A 23,255-nucleotide genomic window follows, 5' to 3' on the forward strand; every position below is an offset into this window, starting at 1 on the left:
ACAATACTTCAAATTAGGCCTCCCTAATGTGTTATACAACTTCCAACATAACATCCCAACTCCTGTACTCAATACTTTGATCTATGAAAGCCAATGTGCCAAAAACTTTCTTAATGACCCTATCTACCTGTGACACCACTTTCAATGAATTATGGATCTGTATTCCCAGATCCCTTTGTTCTACTGCACTTCTCAGTGCCCTACTGCTCCTTGTGTAAGACCTACCCTGGTTGGTCCTCCCAAAGTGCAATAAATTCCACTTACCATTTTTCAGCCTATTTTTCCAGCTAGTCCAGATCCCACTGCTTTGATAGTCTTCTTAGCTGTCCACTACAGCCCCAATCCTGGAGTCATCTGACAATTTGCTGATCCAGTTAACTACATTATCATCCAAATCATAGACATAGATGACAAACAACAATGGACCCAGCATTGATCCCTGTGACACTCCGCTAGTCACAGGTTTTCAGTCATAGAAGCTATCATCTACTACCACTCTCTGGCTTCTCCCACAAAGCCAATGTCTAATCCAGTTTTCTACCTCATCTTGAATGCCAAGTGACTGAACCTTCATGTCCAACCTCCAGTGTGAGGCCTTGTCAACTGCTTTGCTGAATGCATATAGATAGCATCCACTGGCTTGCCTTCACCTGCTTTCCTGGTAACATCTCAAAAAACTCTAGAAGATTGATTAGACATGACTTAGCACGCACAAAGCCATGCTGATTATCTCTAATCAATCTCTGTCTATCTAAATACTCATATATCTGGACCCTCAGAATACCTTCCAATAACGTTCCTACTACTGATGTCAGGCTCACCATCCTATAATTTCCTGATTTATTCTTAGAGCTTTTCCTAAACAGTGGAACAACAGCAGCTATCTTCCAATCCTCCGGTACCTCACCTGTCGCTAAGGATAATTTAAATATCTCTGCTATGACCCCTGCAACCTCTGTACTTGCCTCCCACAGAGGATGAGAGAACACCTCGTCAGGCCCCAGTGATTTCTCCATCCTGAAATGCCTCAGGACAGCAAACACCTTCTTCTCTATTTTCTGTATAGAGCCCATAAAATTGATGCCGCTTTGCTTCACTTCTATAAATTCTGTGCCTATCTCCCGAGTAAATATAGATACGAAAAAATCCATTTAAAGTCTCTCCCATATCTTTAGGCTCCACGCATAGATTACCATTCTAATCTTCCAGAGGACCAATTTTGTCCCTTGCAATCTTTTTACTCTTAACATATCTATAGAAGCCCTGAAGATTCTTCTTCACCTTGTCTGCCAGAGCAACCTCATGGCTTCTTTTAGCCATCATGATTTCTTTCTTAAAGGTTCTCTTATATTTCTTGGACTCAAAGTACCTCATTTCATTCTACCTGCCTATACCTGCTATGCACTTATTTTTTTCCCCCTTAACTAGGGCCTCAATATCTCTCAAAAACCATGGTTCCCTAAACTTGCTATCCTTGCCTTTTATTCTGACAGGCATATAATAGCTTTGTACTCTCAAAATTTCACTTTTGAAGGTCTCCCACTTTCCAAGGGCACCTTTGCTAGAAAACAGCCTGTCCCAAATTCACACTTGCCAGATCCTTTCACCCTCGTATCTGGAAGGTCCAACTGCTGGGAAAAATTACACTATTGAGACAAAAGAACACTCCAAGCAACTCCACGAAAAGATTATTGAAAAGCACAAGTCAGGAGATGGGTACAAGACAATTTCTAAGTCACTGAGTAGCCCTTGGAATACAGTTAAATAAATCATCAAGAAATGGAAAGAATATGGTACAGCTGTAAATCTGCCTGGAGCAGGCCATCTTCAAAAACTGAGTGACCATCCAAGAAGGGGACTAGTGACAAATCTGGAGGATTACAAGCTTCATTGGCTGAGATGAAAGTGACTGCGCACATAACAGCTGTTGCCCAGGTGCTTCACCAGTTACAGCTTTATGAGAGAGTGGCAAAGAAAAAGCCACTGTTGAAAAAAAACTCACATTAAATCTCGGCTAGAGTTTGCCAGAAGGCATGTGGGAGACTCTGAAGTCAGCTGGAAGAAAGTTCTATGCTCTGACGAAACCAAAATCAAGGTTTTTGGCCTTCAGACCAAATGCTATGTTTGGTGTAAGCTGAACAGCACACATCATCAAAAACACATCATCCCTACCGTGAAGCATGGTGATGGCTACATCATACTGTGGGGATGCTTCAATGTAGCAGGCCCTGGAAGGCTTGAGAAGGTAGAGGGTAAAACGAATGCAGAAAAATACAAGGAAATCTTGGAAGAAAACCCGATGCAGTCTTCAAGAGAACTGTGACTTGGGAGAAGATTTGTTTTCCAGCAAGACATTGACTCCAAGCATAAAGCCAAAGCTACACAGGAATGGCTTAATAACAACAAAGTTAATGTCCTACAGTGGCCAAGTTAGAGTCCTAACCTCAATCCAATTGAGAATCTGCAGCTGGACTTGAAAAGGACTGTTCACTCACAATCCCCATGCAATCTGACAGAGCTTGAGCAGTTCTGAATGGGGAAAAATTGAATGTCCAGGTGTGCAAAGCTGATAAAGGGATCTATCCACACAGACTCAATTGTTGCCAAAGGTGCATCTGCTAAATACTGACTTGAAGAGTGTGAGTAATTATACAATCAATTATTTTGAGTTTACTAATTGTAATAAATTTAGACCAATTGAAGAAATTTGTTTTCATTTTGACACAAAAGAGTATTTTCTGTTGATCAGTGTCAAAAAAGCCAAATTAAATCCACTGTGATTCAATGTTGTAAGACAACAAAACATGAAAACTTCCAAGGGGGTAAATACTTTCTATAGGCACTGTAGTTTGTAAACAAGAAATAGGATGATATTTCGATGGGTCATTTGTGATTTCTCCTTTAGGTAAGAGATACATTTTACCTTCTACCAAAAAATCAGGCACTTTTTCAGGATTTTTAAGAAAATTGTTGACATGTATTAATAGGTTTGAGTGAAGGCAAGTATATTTTTATACCATTATGAAAATTATCACTGTCCAATCAAGAACCTATCAATCTCTGTCTTAAATACACCCAATGACCTGGCCTCCGCAGCTGCCTGTGGTAACAAATCCACCACCCTCTGGCTAAAGAAATTTCTCCGCATCTGTGTTTTAAATTGACTCCCCTCTATCCTGAGGCAGTGCCCTCTTGTCCTAGACTCTCCCACCGTGGGACACATCCTTTCCAGATGTACTCCGTCTAGGCCTTTTAACATTCGAAAGGTTTCAGTGAGCTCCCCCACCCCCCCCATCCTTCTAAATTCCAGCAAGTATAGACCCAGAGCCATCAAATGTTCCTCATATAATAACCCTTCCATTCCCAGACTCATCCTTGTGAACTGCCTCCATATATGTATATGTATTTTGATAATAAATTTACTTTGATCTTTGAACCAACTCTCTCCAATTTCACTTTGCTCTGCCACCATCTCACTTTATCTGACTTCCCTTCTTATCTCTCTGCCTCCATCCATCATCCTGCCTCTGTCACATAGCTCCACCCTTCCCCTCTCTAATTAGCTCAATCCACCCATCATACTTCACTCCTCCTCAGTCTTCTAATTATCTTGGGCTACTGTCTGATCATTCACTCTCCCCTTTTAAAACTCACCATCTCCCCTCTCCACACTGAGTCCTGATTTCAGGCTTTGATCCAAAGCACCTGCATATACCTTTCCCCTACAATGGTGCTCGACCTACTGAGTTCCTCCAGCAGATTGTTTGTTGCTCCAGATTTCAGCATATACAATCTCTTTATACAGGTGTCCCCCGCTTTTCGAACGTTCGCTTTACGAAACCTCACTGTTACAAAAGACCTACATTAGTTCCCTGTTTTCGCTAACAGAAGGTGTTTTCACTGTTACGAAAAAATCAGCGCGCAATAAAAGGCAGCACGCGCCCCCAGCAGCCGCTCTCCCCTGGATTCGGAACTGCATTCTAGCCGGCATTGCTTAAACACGTGCCTGTGAGCAGTCGTTAGCAAGATGAGTTCTAAAGTATCGGAAGAGCCTAAAAGAGCTCGTAAGGGTGTTACACAGCGTAAAACTAGACATAATTAAGAGTTTCGATCGTGGTGAACCAAGTAAGGACAAAGTGAGTTTGGCTTGTGGAAGCTGACGAAGATGATGTTGAAGAGGTTTTGGCATCCCATGACCAAGAACTGATAGATGAAGAGCTGATGCAATTGGAACAGGAAAGGATAACAATTGAAACCGAATGCAGTAGTGAACTGAACGTGAAGCAACTGCGTGAGATTTTCGCTGCAATGATAAAGTACGACTTTAATTTTGAAAGGGTACGTCGGTTTAGGGGATATTTGCAGGATGGTTTGAGTCCTTACAAAGAACTGTGTGATAGAAAAATGCGCAAGGCTCAGCAGTCAAGCAAGCCTTCCACATCAGCCACAGCAGACGACGAACCTCGATCTTCGACATCGAGGTGGGCAGTCATAGGAGAAGATGAGCTGCCTGCCCTAATGGAAACAGACGACGAGATGACACCCCAGTGTCCCACCACCCCAACCCCCAGGCCGCGGACAGATACTGATTTGTGGAGAATGCAGCGGTAGTCGAGAGGCACACAGCACATCTTTAAGAAAAAAGCCAAAATAAACATGCTAATTAATTAGGTACCGCCCGACATGTAATTGTTGGCCCAGATCAGAAGAGGCGACGCAATCCGCAATCGGGTTAGTTTAATGAGAAAGAGGAAGTGATTTTACATCTTTTTGCAGTCTTTTGTCATTTATTTTTAGTTCTTCCCCTTTTGAACATCTGCATTGTGGTTATAGAAATAAAAATGGTTCTAATTTTCAAATAAAAGAGTCCCTTTGAAAAGTAATTTTCTCTTTCTTTCTAAAATTATTTAATTATTTAAGATATTAAAGAGAGATCTTTTAAAAAAGATTTTTCTACATTTAGAGTTTCATGTAATTGTGTGGTTTATAGCAGCAAGAGGCACACGATGTTTAGGCATGGACTGTGAAATGGCAAGTAAATTTGTGCTAAGGTGACCCGTGCAATGACAGTATTCAACAAATAACTGCTCAATCATGACAGGGGCTGGATGAAGCTGCCAGCCACCTGTGGAAAGATCAGCAATCCTAAACTCCAGGGCTGCACGTTTACGTTGGCGTTGCATGTTATCCCTGTGACTATATGGGTTTTGGGTTCTTTGAATACAGTAATTTTGTTCCTATGCAGTTCACCCTCAAAATGCATCTGGATTGTGGTCACTACATTCCTCAAGATATATCCTATTAAAAGACTACTGGAGCAGAATTAGGCTTCTTCTTCTTCATGTGCCTTGCATGTTACACGCTTGTGCGATCATGGCTCTCCACATCGAACAATAATCTCTTGCAGCGTCATTGATATCTCGCACATTTAGATTTGTTAGTTCTTCCACAGTGTCCATACATTTTCTTCTTTGCCTTCCTCTTCCACGTTTCCCAGGCATACGGCCTTGTAATGTAAGGCATTCTATTTCTCCCTTTCTGATGACATGGCCCAGGAATTTAAATTTCCTCTCATTTGATGTTCTCATTAAAGACCTTTTTGTATGGGCACGTTGGAATACTGTCTCATTAGTTACCCTGTCTCTATATGATATTTTCAGTATTCTTCTAAAAAACCACATTTCTGTTGCTTCTAAGTTTCTTTGGAGTTCTGGTGTTATAGTCCATGTTTTGGAAGCATACAGCAAAATTGACCAGATGTAACATTTTTGTAGCCTAAGCCTTGTTGTCATAGAAATGTGTCTGTTGGTAAAAATGGATTTCATTTTTTGGAAGTTGGCTTTGGCAATGGCAATTCTTCTTTTCATTTCTACTTTACTTCGAGGATTTTGTGATATAAAGCTACCAAGGTAATTAAAGCTGGTCTTTTGTTCAATCTCTTGGTTATCAATGTACAATTAGCAGTTGGGAGTATCCTGCTGTTTTGCTATTACCATACATTTGGTTTTTTTTTTACAGTTGATGGTTAGACCAAAATCTGCACTTGTTTGTACTACTAGAATTAGGCTATTCAGCTTAATTAAACCATGAATTTGCTCCATTATTTCATCATGGCAGATTTATTATCCCTCTCAACCCCATTCTCCTGTGTTCTCCCTGTAACCTTTGACACCCTTACTAATCAAGAACCTATCAACTTCTGCTTTCAATATACCCAATGACTTGGCCTCCACAACCATTTATGGCCACAGATTTACCACTCACTGGATAAAGAAATTCCTCATTTCGGTTCTAAAGGGAAATTTTGAGGTTGCGCCCTCTGATCCTAGAATCTCCCACTATAGGAAACACCCTCTCTACGATCACTCTATCTAGGCCTTTCGGTATTCAATAGGTATTCAGTGAGACCCCTCCCCCATCAAATCCTCCTCATATGTTAACCCTTTCATTCCCAGGATCACTTATAAGACCATAAGATATAGGAGCAGAAGTAGGCCATTTGGCCCACCGAGTCTGCTTTACCATTCGATCATGGCTGATCCAATTCTTCCAGTCATCCCAACTCCCTTACCTCCTCCCCATACCCTTTGATGCCCTGGCTAACCAAGAACCTATCTATCTCTGCCTTAAATGCACCCAATGATTTGGCCTCCATAGCCACTTGTGGCAACAAATTCCACAGATTTACCACCCTCTGACTAAAGTAAGTTTTCTACATTTCTGTTCTAAATGGACATCCTTCAATCCGGAAGTTGTGCACTCTTGTCCTAGACTCCCCTACCATGGGAAATGAACTTTCGCTGCACTCTCGCCAATGTTAGCACATCCTTGAATAGATAAGGGGCCCAAAATTACTAACAATACTCCAAGTTTGTTTTCCTTCCTTTTCTTTTCCTTTCACATCGCAAAGATACGCAGGTGTAGATTAATTGGCTACTGCAAACTGCTCTTGGTGTGCAGGTAAGTGGTAGAATCTAGGGTAAATTGATGGGAATGTAGAGAGAATAGATTGAAGAAAAATCAGTGGGAAGGGAATTGCTCTGTGATCTGGCATGGACTTGATGGGCCAAAATCGAAACAGGAGAAAATCTGTAGATGCTGGAAATCCCAGCAACACACACAAAATGCTGGAGGAATTCAGCAGGCCAGGCAGCATCTATAGAATAAAGAACAGTCGATGTTTCAGGCCAAAACCCTTCAGCAGGACTGGAGAAAAAAAGCTGAAGAGTAGATTTCAACTGTACTTTTTTCCACGGATGCTGCCTGGCCTGCTGAGTTCCTCCAGCATACTGTGTTGTGGGTCAAAATGGCTTCATTTATCATAAGGAAATATGGAAATCAATGGTCTTTTCATGTCACAGTAGTCCTTCATTCCTGCCATACCTCCTCTATTCTCTTCCAAGTCCTTGACATTCTTAAAGTTTAGTTTCCTGGCATTCGGCATTATTCCAAATAACATCCATCCATTGAATGTCATACCCTAATTCAGAGGAATTGTCACTGCTTGAGGAGAGTATGGGAATAGTATTAGCTAACACTGTACTACAGTAGTGAATGGCAATAATTTGCAGGCCAGGCCCAAAAATAACACAATATCTTCAGTCCAGATTTCTCATAATATGCCAAATACATAAGTATCACATTGCTTTTCAACAACCATGACACACTTTGAGCAAAGTTTAAGACAACAGTGGGTTGGCAAGAGATGAAGCACTGAGGATCAAATGCTTATAATTTGTTAAATTAAGCCTGTAATCCCTCAGCTATCCCTGTTACGACTGAGCACTCCCTCACTGCCTCCTTTATCTTCATTGTCTCCTTAGAAACTCCTACTGCCCATAGAAGGGTGATATTGCCCACTCTGGGAACCATTGGTCTACATGGTGAATTTCCTTTATGTAAAAGATATTACTGTCATTTTGAACCCTTTTATTTTAATGACATAAGAGATTGCACATATTGTAATGGGAAGTAACAATCTATTGGAAGAACTGAGCAGCATCTGTAAGAAAGAAACTCTTATAAGGCAATCTTTCATTCCATTCTGGAAAGACCCTATCCTCATGTAAGGTTTCCACCCAAAATTTCAACTATTTATTTTTTTCCAACAGATGTTGCTCAGGCCGTTGTGTTCTTCCAGCAGATGTTAGTTGCTATTTATTTTGATGTTGTTTTTATAGTGAAACTTTCAATAAACTTTCCAACTATAAAATCCTGTACATTCGTGCATGTCAACCTGTAATCATTTTTTCTTTCAGTAAGAACAGGGGTCCCCAACCTTTATTGCACTGCGGACCGGTTTCATATCGACAATATTCTTGCGGACTGGCTGACCTGGGGTGGTGGTGGTAGGGTTGCCAACAGCCAAGAGTAGCAGTCAAATACGCTGGGTTTACCCTGAGAAAGACTACAATCACCATGAAGCCTTGCGCGGGCACCAGCGCACATGCGTGACTTGAGCATGCGTGTACGATTTTTTTCTACAAATCGTTTTTGGCGATTCTGTTTGGGGGGGAGGGGGGGTGTTAATTACGACCGGAATATCGGTGATAAGTGGCTAATACACTCAATTTCCTTTCTAAAAGGGTTTATCTAACGAATTTAATATTAAACACACAAGCGCATATTTTCCTCGCATGAATATAGTAATAAGTCAATTATCAGGGAAGCTTGAATTAAGTGTTGAACAAACTTCCAGTAGAAGTGGTAGAGGCAGGTTCGATATTATCATTTAAAGACAAATTGCATAGGTATATGGACAGGAAAGAAATGGAGGGTTATGGGCTGAGTGCAGGTTGGTGGGACTAGGTGAGAGTAGCGTTCGGCACGGACTAGAAGGGGAGAGATGGCCTGTTTCCGTGCTGTAATTGTTATATGGTTATATAAGTAAGTCAATAGCATCATAACATTTTAAGTAAAGTTTGGATATTAAACATGCAGCGCATATTTTCCCCGTATGAACATATAAAATCATTGCAACACACCAATATCGCTGAATCAGTGGGAGCCCTGGGCTTGTTTCCCTGCAACAACATGGTGATGGGAGACAGCGATACTCGAAGGGGGTTCCTTGTGTCCAGTATATTCCACAATTTAGTTTTTGTTGCATTCATTGCAGAGATATGTTGGAAATGGAAGCAACGTTTTCAGTGCTTTTGTGGCTACCTCAGGATATTTAGCCTTGACTTTGATCCAGAATGCCGGCAGAGATGTTATGTCAAACATACTTTCCAGCCCGCCGTCATTTGCAAGCTTGAGGAGTTGATCTCCTTCCCGCGCTGAAATGGATGACGCGCGGGTAATGACCTCGCGTGCGTTCAGGCTCAGCAGTGGGCGTGACAAGGAATAAGGAAAGGTGCAGCTGACTCCTATCACCAAACCATATCGCTTCCTCGCGGCCCAGTGGTTGGGGACCGCTGTGTAAGAATACTGGTGGTCTCAGTTATATTATCACAGAATTTATAGCTGTCAATACAAATATTGAATGATACAAAAAAATCAGTATCTAGGAATAAAAATGTTCAAGTATATTGACTATGTTCAACTAACAGTCACATCTTTATCAGGTAATTAAAATTAAGCCTCCATGAAACTAGACGTTAAAAGAAAAACAATCCTGTTTTAAATGTATAGGATATATTTCAAGTTCTATAGAACTTAATGCCACTGGCCATGATTTTCAAAATGGAAGGAGCGATTATGATTCATTGACACACAGCAGAAAGTGAAGTACATTTTAACAGATGTTTCAGAGATTGAAAATAAGTAGTCAGTGGCACAGTTAGTAGTTACTTCCTGTTATGCTGTTGATGTCTATGGCAGCAATAAAAGTCCTCCATCTCTATCTGTCCATGGTTCGTACATTCTAAAATTCAATTTTGGTCTTGGTCTTCGCAGTGTTCAGGGCTTCCTTCATTGTGCCAGTAGCTTCCTCTTGGTACTCACTATTGTCAGTCATGCAAATCTCAGGTGGAGACAGATATAGAAGGATTCTTCACTGCAGTTTCTATAAGGTTTTTTTTAAACAGTCTTCAGGGTTGTTAGCCCTGAGCTTAACCCCCAAACCTGTGGGATTGGTGGACCACTCTTAGTATGGCCTTTACCCTTTGACCTGTTTGGCATGGGTGACCCTACCAAGGGTCAAAGCACAAGGCGTTGACTCCAGCCAATATACTATAGCTCTCCAGGTCATTGAGGCACGCAAGCCTCCAAACCCTACAACAAGGTAGGGACCGGTGACGTGTAACAGAGATTCTTAGGAAGGTTCATTACTTCCGATGTTACTGACCAGGTACTAGCTCATTGGCCCTACAAGTTTCTGTTGGCACATTATTTAGATAAGATATGATATGTAGGAGCAAAAGTAGGCCATTCGGCCCATCGAGTCTGCTCTGCCATTCAATCATGGGTTGATCCAATTCTTCCAGTCATTCCCACTCTTCTGCTTTCTGCCCATACCATTTGATGCCCCGGCTAATCAAGAACCTATCCATCTCTGCCTTAAATGCACTTGGCCTCCACAGCCACTCGTGACAACAAATTCCACAGATGTAGCACCCTTTGACTAAAGTAATTTCTCCGTATCTCTGTTCTAATTGGACATCCTTCAATCCTGAAGTTGTGCCTTCTTGTCCTAGACTCCCCTACCATGGGAAATAACTTTGCCATATCTAATCTGTTCAGGCCTTTTAGCATTTGGAATGTTTCTTTGAGATCCCCCCCCCCCACCCCATCTATTCTCCTGAACTTCAGGGAATACAGCCCAAGAGCTGCCAGATGTTCCTCATACAGTAACCCTTTCACTCCTGGAATCACTCTTGTGAATCTTCTCTGAACCCTCTCCAATGTCAGTATATCCTTTCTAAAATAAGAAGCCCAAAACTGCACACAATACTCCAAGTGTGGTCTCACGAGTGCCTTATAGAGCCTCAACATCACACCCCTGCTCTTATACTCTATACCTCTAGAAATGAATGCCAACATTGCATTTGCCTTCTTCACCAGCGACTCAACCTGGAGGTTAACCTTTAGGGTATCCTGCACGAGGACTCTCAAGTCCCTTTGCATCTCTGCATTTTGAATTCTCTCCCCATCTAAACAATAGTCTGGCCATTTATTTATTCCACCAAAGTGCATGACCATACACTTTCCAACATTGTATTTCATTTGCCACTTCTTTGCCCATTCCCCTAAACTAAGTCTCTCTGCAGGCACTCTGTTTCCTCAACACTACCCGCTCCTCCACCTATCTTTGTATCGTTGGCAAATTTAGCCACAAATCCATTAATCCCACAGTCCAAGTCATTGAAATACATCATAAAAAGCAGCGGTCCCAACACCGATACCTGTGGAACTCCACTGGTAACCCGCAGCCAGCCAGAATAGGATCCCTTTATTCCCACTCTCTGTTTTCTGCCAATCAGCCAATGCTCCACCCATGCTAGTAACTCCCCTGTAATTCCTTTTTCTTTTTCAATCTCTTTATTGATTTTAGAATATATAAACAAAACATAGCAATGATACAAATAATAGGAGATAAATTGTTACACTTACAAACAGTAATTGTAAAGTCCAATATTAAAATTTGACAAAGCTCCCAATCATGTAAAACTAACAACGGATAAAACAGATAAAAAAAAACTAAAAAAAAAGCATGAAAAAGAAAAAAAAACCAAAACCAAAAAGAAAACCCCAACCCAAAAGAAAGACAAAATTAATCAACTAAACTAAAAGACTTGGGCAAATCTAAGAACTTAAAAATGAAAAAGAAGAAAACCTCAGTGCCAACGACTCCATTCCCCTCCAACAACAATACAGAGAAATAGAATAGGTTTGGAAATAAAGATATTACATTAAGTGAAAATGCTGAATGAATGGCCTCCAAGTTTTTTCAAACTTGATGGAAGGGTCATAAACTGCACTTCTAATTTTCTCCAAATTCAAACACAGCATAGTTCGTGAAAACCAATGAAATACCTTAGGAGGATTAATCTCTTTCCAATTCAATAAAATAGACCTTCTGGCCATTAAAGTAAGTAATGCAATCATTCTTCGTGATGAAGAGGTTAAATTATTTAAATCTATCATTGGTAATCCAAAAATAGCAGTAGTTGGATGCGGTTGTAAGTCTATATTTAAAACCGTCGAAATAATATCAAAAATATCTTTCCAATATTTCTGCAACAGGGGACATGACCAAAACATGTGGGTTAGAGAAGCTATCTCGGAATGACATCTATCACATATTGGGTTAATGTAAGAGTAATAACGAGATAGTTTATCTTTGGACATGTGAGCCCTGTGCACTACTTTAAACTGTATCAACCTTTGCTTAGCACATACCGAGGATGAATTCACCAACTGAAGAATTTTTTCCCATTTTTCAGTCGGTATAGTAATCTCAAATTCTCTTTCCCAGTCAGCTTTAATTTTATTAGAAGCATCAGGACATAGATTCATAATTATATTATATATAATTGCTACAACACTTTTCTGAGAGAGATTTAAATCTAAAATTTTTTCCAAAATATCCGTTGGATATGGATGTGGGAAATTAGGGGAAACAGTAATTAAAAAGTTCCTAATCTGTAAATATCTGAAAAAATGAGATCTGGGTAAGTTATATTTATTAGAAAGTTGATCAAAAGACATAAAACAATTATCCATAAATAAATCACGAAAAGATATTATACCTTTAATTTTCCAATCAGAGTAGGCTTGATCCATCGTGGAAGGTTGAAAAAGAAAGTTTGACAAGATAGGGCTTGCTAGGATAAATTGATTAAACCCAAAAAATCTTCGAAATTGAAACCATATACGTAAAGTATGCTTAACTATTGGGTTATTCATTTGTTTATATAATTTAAAAGAAGTAAAAGGAAGTGAAGTTCCTAAAACCGAACCAAAGGAAAGCCTTTGTAATGAATTAGATTCAAGATTTACCCAATGAGGGTTTAAAGATACATCCAGATCTCGTAACCAAAATTTTAAATATCGAATATTAATTGCCCAATAATAGAATCTAAAATTCGGGAGGGCAAGCCCTCCCTCCTTTTTAGACTTCTGTCAATACCTTTTACCTAACCTAGGATTTTTATTCTGCCAAATATATGAGGAAATTTTTGAGTCTACATTATCAAAAAAAGATTTTGGGATGAAAATTGGGACTGATTGGAATATATACAAAAATTTAGGCAAAATGATCATCTTAATAGCATTAATCCGACCAATCAAAGACAAAGAGATTGGCGACCATTTGGTAAATAACGTTTAATCTGATCAATTAAAGGTAAAAAATTAGCTTTAAATAAATCTTTATATTTTTTCGTAATTGTTATCCCTAAATATATAAATGAATCATTAACCAGTTTAAATGGTAAAAATCGATAAATAGGTACATGCTTATTTAAAGGGAATAATTCACTCTTATTAAGATTCAATTTATAACCAGAGAAGTTACTAAATTGAGCTAACAAATCTAAAATAGCAGGAATTGACTTCTCCGGGTTAGAGATATATAGCAGCAAATCATCTGCATATAATGATAACTTATGTATTTCATTCCCACGGGTAATACCAACAATATTTGGCGAGTTACGAATAGCAATTGCTAAAGGTTCAAGAGCAATATTAAATAGCAAAGGACTAAGGGGGCAACCTTGCCTCGTGCCACGAAAAAGACGAAAAAAGGGAGATCTATAATTATTTGTACAAACCGAGGCTACCGGGGAGTAATATAACAATTTAATCCAAGATATAAATGTCAAATTAAAATTAAATTTCTCAAGAACATTAAATAGATAAGGCCATTCGACTCTGTCAAAAGCTTTCTCAGCATCTAAAGAGATAATACATTCCGGGGTGGTAAATGAAGGGGTATAAACAATATTCATTAACCTCCTAATATTAAAGGATGAACAGCGATTCTTAATGAATCCGGTTTGATCCATAGAAATAATTTGAGGTAACACCTTCTCCAATCTAGTTGCTAGAATTTTTGAAAAAATTTTAGAGTCTACATTCAAAAGAGATATCGGTCTGTATGATGTACAATCAGTAGGATCTTTATTCTTTTTAAGAATTAAGGAAATAGAGGCTTCATAAAACGATTGTGGTAATTACCTAAGCTGATTGCTTCCTTGAATATTCTAGACAACTTAGAGGAAAGAATGGAGGAAAAAAATTTTTAAAATTCCACTGTAAACCCATCCGGACCGGGTGCTTTACCAGAATTCAAAGATGAGATTGCAGTTATTATTTCTTCCTCTGAAATGGAAGTTTCTAATGATAGGGACTCTTCGGGTGATAATTTCGGAAAACTCAATTTACTTAAAAAGTCATGCATAAAATTAGAGTCATGAGGAAAATCAGAGTGATACAAAGAGGTATAGAATTCTTGAAAGGTTTGATTTATCCCAGCATGATCCACCGTGAAAGTATCATCCTGTTTACGAATCTTAGTAATTTGACGTTTAACCGAATCGAATTTCAAATGGTTAGCTAGTAATTTACCTGATTTATCACTATGAATATAAAAATCACTCCTAGTTCTCATTAATTGATTTTCGATGGAGGATGTTAATAATAAACTATGTTCCAATTGGAGTTCAACTCTATGTTTGTACAGCTCCTTACTGGGAGAAATAGCATATTTTTTATCGACTTCTTTAATTTTATCAACCAACAAAAGTATTTTATTGTTAACACGGTTTTTCAAACCAGCCGAATAGGAAATGATCTGACCACGGATATAAGCTTTAAAGGCATCCCAAACAGTTCCATTGGAAACTTCGTCCGTAGTATTAGTTGAAAAAAAGAAATCGATCTGCTCCTTTATAAATTTGACAAAATCTTGATCTTGAAGCAAAATAGGGTTAAATTGCCATTGTCGGCTAGTACAGGAGGTGTCCATTAACTTGATGGAAAGTTTCAGTGGAGCATGATCTGAAATAACAATACTATCATAATTACAATCAAGTACATCTGGAATCAAACGGGAGTCAATCAAAAAATAATCAATTCGGGAAAAAGAACGGTGAACATGTGAAAAAAAGGAGAATTCCTTGTCATTTGGATGTAGAAATCTCCAAATTTCTAAAATCCCAGAATCCAACATAAAAGAATTAATAATAGTAGCCGACTTGTTCGGTAAAGCCGGACTAGCTATGGATCTGTCCAACATGGGATTCAGACATAAATTAAAATCACCACCCATTATCAACATATACTCGTTTAAGTTAGGAAAGGAAGTGAATAATTGTTTAAAAAATTCAGGGTAATCCACATTCGGAGCATAAACATTCACCATAGCGACCTTTTTAGTAAAAAGTACCCCAGTAATTAACAAAAATCTGCCATTAGGATCCGAAATAATGTCTTGATGAATAAATGTAATTGAAGGATCAATAAAAATTGAAACGCCTTTAATTTTGGCTTGAGCATTTGAGTGGTATTATTGACTTTTCCAAAACTTAAAGAAGCGTTGATTATCCTCTTTCCTTACATGAGTCTCTTGTGCAAAAATAATATGAGCATTCAGTCTTTGGAACACTTTGAAAACCTTTTTCCGTTTTATAGGATGATTTAAACCATTTGTGTTCCAAGAAACAAAATTAATAGTATGAGCCATAATTAAGAGTTAACCCTTTGGTAAGAAAAGGGTTAACCACAATGTGAACTCATAGAACCGGAAGAGGAATACATGATTAGAGAGGAACTGGAAATCCCGACACCGCGGACATCTTGGTAGTTCTGAAGCAGCCCGATAGAAAAAAATTAAAAAAGAAAAGGACTGACCCACCCCCCATCCCCAAGAACCCCGAACTAAGCCAGAAATGGCTGAAAGAAGCTCTAACTAAAACTAATTCTAACCCCATTTCTGCAGGGGGCAACTCCAAAAATATATGTTAAATAAAAGATCTCCCAGAAACTAATGCATGTAAAAAATAACCAATATAATAATTAATCTACATAATAAAAATTAGTAAAATATCTAAATTAAAAAAGCAATCAGTACATATAATTAGTTATAAGCGAATAAATAAAAAATCGCTTCTAAAATGAAAGAAGGATTATGGGAAGAAGAAGCATAGGAACATGGCGTCCCAAAAAAGAAACAAAGAAAGACAAATCACCATTTTGATTATGCAAAAACCAAAAGTAGGAAACATATAACTAAAAATAATCGTCGAATCATATCATAAATAATAACGAAAAAGGAAAAATTAAAACAAAAGGTTAACTAAAAAAAAACTGATGTTAATTTACAGAAGATAAATAATCTATATAAGTTATAGAGTAACAACTATAGTAGTAAATAAAGAACAAAAATCTTAGACTTAAAATAAACCTTCATCGCGTGATAATAAGAGGTTCATTTTATAAAGAAAACACCAGAAGAAAAAAGAATTGGTGCTAGAAGCACCCAACACAGATTAAGAGAGGGTATCTCTATCAGAAGGGAACTTATCATCCAAAAAGCTTCGGGCAGCAGTCGTAGAATGGAAAACACAACGATTTCCATCGGGAAGAGAGATTCTGAGACGTGCAGGATACAATAGAGCCGGTTTGAGATTTTTTTGATAGTATTCCGACATTGGAGGTTTAAAAGTCAGTCGTTCCTTCATCACTTCAGGACTGTAATCTTGAACTATCCTGAAGGAATGCTGGCGATACTTGATCATCCCCTGTCGACGAGCAACTTGGAGAAGTTGTTCTTTAACATTGACATAATGGAAACGAAGAATAACTGGTCTAGGTTTAGAAGCAATCGCTGCCGACTTTGTCCACGGTATACGATGGGCGCGGTCGAGTAATGGAGGATCATTGGGAAAAACTGAACCGAACGAATCTTTTAAAAGTTGAGCAAAGAATATTGCAGGATCTCCAGCCTCAACATCCTCGGGTAAACCGATTAAACGTAAGTTTTGTCTTCTCGATCGATTCTCAAGATCAATAACTTTGGATCTAAGTTGTTGAAGTTGTTTAGTAGTCGAAGCTAGATTCTTCTCTAAGATCTCGACTTTTGTGTCCGTCTTCTGAGATTTAGTATCCAGTTCAGAAATTTTGGCATCGTGTTTCTGAACATCAGAATCCAGGGATTTCAAAGAGTCCGTAATTGATTTTAAATCTTCATTGAGGCTTTGGCAATGTTGTTCAAATTGAGCCGACAAGCTATCAGATAACTTTATCCACTGCTTCTCAAACATTTCCTCCATAACTTCGTAAGTTAATTCCGTTTGTTTAGAATCACCTTTCTTCTTTGCTCCGTTCCCATCAGCGTCTTTCCCATTTTTGGTTCTAGCTCTCATACTCATTTCTCTAAACTCGAAATTTGCAGTTGACGAAAGGAAATCAATTAATCAGTAAATCAAGAAGATAAAATAAATCTTCTGGTGTACTTAAAGTTGATTAGATCAAGGAGATCAAAGGTTGAAAAGAATAACGGGGATGGAGCGAAGCCAAAGAAGCGACCTCACTCCATGAGTGCTCCCTGCAGACTCCACTCCCCTGTAATTCCATGGGCTCTTATCTTGCTAAGCAGCCTCAAGTACAGCACCTTGTCAAAGGCCTTCTGAAAATCCAAGTACACCACGTCTACAGCATCTCCTTTGTCTACCCTGCTTGTAATTTCCTCAAAGAATTGCAGTAGGTTTGTCAGGCAGGATTTTCCTTTCAGGTAACCATGCTGGCTTTGGCCTATCTTGTCATGTGCTTCCAGGTGCTCCATAACCTCATCCCTAACAATTGATTCCAACAACTTCCCAACCAGGCTAACAGGTCTATAGTTTCCTTTCTGCTGCCTCCCACCCTTCTTAAATAGCGGAGTAACATTTGCAATTTTCCAGTCATCCGGTACAATGCCAGAATCTATTGATTCTTGAAAGAATGCCTCCGCAATCTCACCAGCTACTTCCTTCAGAATCTGAGGGTGCATTCCATTAGGTTCAGGAGATTTATCCGCCCTCAGACCATTAAGCTTCCTGAGCACCTCCTCAGCCATAATTTTCACCGCACATACTTCACTTCCCTGACACTCTTGAAAATTCAGTATACTGCAGATGTCTTCCAATGTGAAGACATACAAAATACGCATTCAGTTCCTCTGCCATCTCTGCGTCTCTCATTACAATATCTCTTGCGTCATTTTGTATGGGTCCTATATCTACCCTCAACTCTCTTTTACTCTTTACATACTTAAAAAGCTTTTAGTATCTTTGATATTAGTTGCCAGCTTCCTTTCATAATTCATCTTTTCCTTCCTAATGATCTTCTTAGTTTCCTTCTGAAAGTTTTTGAAAGTTTTCCAATCCTCTATTTTCCCACTAGCTTTGGCTTCCTTGTATGCCCTCTCTTTTGCTTTTACTTTGGCTCTGACTTCACTTGTCAGCCATGATAGTGTTCTTCTTCCACTCGAAAATTTCTTCTTATTTGGATCTGTCTTGCACTTCCCTCATTTTTCGCAAACTCCAGCCATTGCTGCTCTGCTGTCCTTCCTACTAGTGTCTTTTTCCAGTCAACCTTGGCCAGTTCCCCTCTCATGCAATTGTAATTTCCTTTATTCCACTGAAATACTGACATATTGGAATTTAGTTTCTCCTTCTCAAATTTCAAAGTGAACTCAATCATACTGTGATCACTGTTCCTCAAGGGTTCCTTAACCTTAACCTCTCTTATCACATCGGGATCATTGCATAACACCCAACCCAGCACAGCCGATCCCCCAGTGGGCTCAACAACAAGCTGTTCTAAAAAGCCATCCCTTAGACATTCTACAAATTCTCTCTCTTGAGGGCCAGTACTGGTCTGGTTTTCCCAATCCATTTTCATGTTAAAATCCCAAACCATTATCATGACATTGGCCTTCTGACACGCCTTTTCTATCTCCTGCTGTAATTTATAATCCACATCCCGGTTGCTGTTCGGAGGCCTGTATACAACTGCCATTAGGGTCCTTTTACCCTTGCCATTTCTTAACTCAATCCATAGAAACTCTACACCTTCTGATCCTATGTCATCCCTTTCTAATGATTTAATATTATTTCTTATTCACAGGGCCACACCACCCCCTCTGCCTACTAACTTATCTTTCCGATACACCGTATATTCTTTGACTTTCAGCTCCCAATGGCAGCCATCCTTTAGCCAAGTTTCAGAGATGGCCACAAAGTCATACTTGCCAATCTGTAGCTGAATTTCAAGATCGCCCATTTTATTTCTATGCTGCAGGCATTCAAACATTTTCAGTCCAGTATTTGTTGCTTTCTGTTTTAACTGCACTACGCCTCTATTGCCCTGTAACTCATCCCACTGGCTGTGATTATGCCTCATCTCCTGCCTGTCCTTTCTATCATCTCTGTTGCACACTATCTTTGATTTATTTCTGTTTTCCCCTTCCTCAGCCCTATCACTCTGGTTCCCATTCCCCTGCCAAATTAGTTTAAACCCTCCCTAACAGCTCTATTAAACCTGCCTACTAGGATATCGAATCCCTTTGGGTTCGGGTGTAACCTGTCCTTTTTGTACAGGTCATTCCTCCCCCAGAAGAGGCCCCAATGATCCAGGAACCCAAAGCCCTGCCCCCTACACCAGTCTCTCAGCCACGCATCACTATGCCTGATCATGCTATTCTTGAGTTTGTTAGCACGTGGTACAGGTAGCAATCCTGAGATTATTATCCTAGAGATCCTGCTTTTCAGCTTCCTACCCATCTTCCTGAATTCTCTCTTCAGGACCTCCTCCCTTTTTCTACCTATTTCTGTAAAGATTAACTACAAATACATGGGTCACTGAAAGTGGAGTCACAGGAAGACATGTGGATGAAGAAGGCTTTAGGCTGAAGGCACATGATATTTGGAGCAGAATTAGGCCATTTGGCCCCATTGAGTCTGCTCCGTCATTTCATAATGGCTGATCCATTTTCCTCTCAACCCTTTTCTCCTGCTTTTCACACTCTGACTAATCAAGAACCTATCAACCTACCCCCTAAATGCACCCAGTGACCTGGCCTGAACAGCTCTGTGTGGTAATGAGTTCTACAGATTCACCACCCTCTGACTAAAGAAATTCCTCCACATCGTGAGGGGGATGCTGGGAGGATGCAGGGTGACTTGGATGGGTTGGGTGAGTGGGCGGGTTCATGGCGGATGCAGTTTGGTGTGGATAGATGTGGGGTTGTCCACTTTGGTGGCAAAAATAGGAAAACAGATTGTTGTCTGGATGGTGGCCGATTGGGAGGAGGGGGGGTGCAGCGAGGCCTGGGTGTCATTGTGCACCGGTCATTGAGGGTGGGCATGCGGGTGCAGCGGGCGGTGAAGGGGGCGAGTGGTGTGCTGGCATTTGTGGCGGGAGGATTCGAGTGCAGGAGCAGGGAGGTACTGCTGCAGTTGTGCAGGGCCTTGGTGGGACCGCACCTGGAGTATTGTGTGCAGTTTTGGTCCCCTAATCTGAGGAAGGACATCCTTGCCATGGAGGGAGTGCGGGGAGGGTTCGCCAGATTGATTCCTGGGATGGCAAGACTTTCATATGAGGAAAGACTGGATGAACTGGGCTTGTACTCGTTGGAATTTAGGAGATTGAGGGGGGATCTGATTGAAACGTATAAAATCCTAAAGGGATTGGACAGGCTAGATGCAGGAAGATTGTTCCCGATGTTGGGGAAGTCCAGAACGAGGGGCCACAGTTTGAGGATAGAGGGGAAGCCTTTTAGGACCGAGATTAGGAAAAACTTCTTCACACAGAAAGTGGTGAATCTGTGGAATTCTCTGCCACAGGAAACAGTTGAGGCCAGTTCATTGGCTATATTTAAGAGGGAGTTAGATATGGCCCTTGTGGCTGCGGGGGTCAGGGGGTATGGAGGGAAGGCTGGGGCGGGGTTCTGAGTTGGAGGATCAGCCATGATCATAATAAATGGCGGTGCAGGCTCGAAGGGCCGAATGGCCTACTCCTGCACCTACTTTCTATGTTTCTATCTCTGTTCTAAATGGATGTCCCTCTACTGTGAGGCTGTTCCCTTTGGTCTTAGACACCCCCACCAAAGGAAACATCCTTTTCACATCCACTCTATCTAGGCCCTTCAACATTTGATAGGTTTCAATGAGATCTCCCCTCATTCTTCTAAATTCCAGACAGTACAGGCCAAGAGCCTTCGATCACTGCTCATATGATAAACCTTTCGTTCCCAGAATCATTCTTGTGAACCTGCTCTGAACCTTTTCCAGTGTGAGCACATTGTTTCTTAGATAATGGGCCCAAAACTGCTCACAATACTCTGTGAGGTCTCTCCAGTGCCTTATACAGCCTCAGCATTACACCCTTGCTTTTATATTCTAGTCCTCTTCAAATGAATGCTAACATTGGGTTTGCTTTCCTCACCACCGATTCAACCTGTAAATTAACCTTTTGGGAATCCTGCATGAGGACGCCCAAATGCTTTTGCATCTCGGACTTTTGAATTTTCTCCCTATTTAGAAAGTGGTCTATGCTTTTATTCCTTCTACCAATGTGCATGACCATACACTTCCCAATGCTGTATTTCGTCTGTCACCTCCTAATCCAAGGCCACCTGCTCCCTCTCTGATTCCTCAACACTATCTGTCCCTCCATCTACCTTCATATCATCTGCAAACTTAGCCATAAAGCCACCAATTTCATCATCCAAATTGTTGACATACAATGTAAAAAGAAACAGTCCCAACACAGACCCCTATGAAACACCTCTAGTCACTGGCAGCCAATCCCAAGAGGATCCCTTTATCCTCACTCTTTGCCTCCTGCCAATCAGCCAATGCTCTATCCATGGTAGTACCTTTCCTGTAATACCCTAGCTCTTACTTGCTTAGCAGCATCATGTGAGCACCTGTCAATGGTCTTCTGAAAATCCAAGTACACGACATCAACTGATTCTCCATTGTCAATCCAGCTTGTTATTTCCCCAGAGTTCCAACAGATTTTTCAGGTAAGTGTAGGGCTCTCAGCAATATTAACTGTAATGTTAACTGTTAAGGCTAACAAAATGGCTTCTCTGTAATGCCTCATTTCATTTTAAAAATATTTTTATTGATACATAATCTTCTACAGCTATAAAATGATACAAGACTTCAACAAATTGATATATATATAGTTAAAGCTGAAAAAAACTTATCAAAAAATATATAATAAAAAATTATTTTTTATAAAGAAAAGGAAAAAAGAGAACCCCAACTAACTAAAAGAAAAAACCCTACTAACTACAAGAGAAAGAAAAAGAAAAAAGAAGAAAAAAAAAAGAAAAAAAAACATTAGGAACCAACTCCTGGAGCAATACGTCTTATAATCATCTCTCTCTCTCTTTTTATAGAAGAAAAATCATCAACCGCCAATTCACATTTATATAAGATTGGAAGGAAACCATATAAATTAACTCAAATTAAATGATAATATTTGGCAAAGGAGCCCCATCTTCTCTCAAAATCGAATCGAGGATCAAAAGCTCTACTTCTAATTTTTTCCAAACTAAGACATAACATTACTTGAGAACACTCTGTACTTGGATTGGGCTCTGTGTTTTGTAGGAGGGGTTGGCGAATTATGTGAAAGTCATGAGGGCATGACTAAATTCGGTGGGGGTAGAATGTAGGGTTCTCAGTAATATTAACTGTAATGTTAACTGTTAAGGCTAACAAAATGGCTTCTCTGTAGTATTATATGAAATGGCTTCTCTGCAATGTTAAATGATGTTAAATGTTAATAGCTGCCATGTTTGGGTTAAAGTTACAGATAACAGGGAACTAACCAATGATGACCCGTTATGCTATCCTGTATAGGGGGGAACTGAGAGAGAGTAGGCAGGCTTTTCTGCGAGGCAAGCGAAGAGAAAGGGCGAGTGCGGGAGTGGCTGGGGGTCCCAGATGGTGGATACCGGATTTCGACCGTTCAGATGCTGTCCGAAGTTCAGAAGTCGATTGTGGATTGATCGGGAAGGCGTGAGCTCCAGTGAATTATATTTTGTGCACAAGACTCATAAACTTACTGAGTGGTGCCTTTGTGTTATTTGTTTCTACTAACCACATCACCTAAAAGAGTTGTAACATGTAATCATTTAATTGTACATTGTGTACTGTCAGATACTTTACCTTGTGGGTTTGTACCGGGGTGCATTACACAGCATCTACGCAAACGTAGACACAGTTTGGCGGGCAGACAGCAGTTTCCCCCAGACAAACGTGAGTTGATAGAGCTGAGTGTTACATAAGATTTTCCTTTAAGGAAACCATGCT

The 23,255-nt window shown here is 39.9% G+C and overlaps 1 protein-coding gene across 3 annotated transcripts in view; it reads right to left on the bottom strand.

Annotated features, from left to right (window-relative positions):
- Window positions 1-23,255, bottom strand: part of LOC134344077 (kelch-like protein 5) — a 147,987-nt gene that overhangs the window by 115,082 nt on the left and 9,650 nt on the right. The window lies entirely within an intron of this gene.

Source organism: Mobula hypostoma, chromosome 3 (assembly GCF_963921235.1).
Source record: "Mobula hypostoma chromosome 3, sMobHyp1.1, whole genome shotgun sequence".
Classification (NCBI taxonomy): Eukaryota; Metazoa; Chordata; class Chondrichthyes; order Myliobatiformes; family Myliobatidae; genus Mobula; species Mobula hypostoma.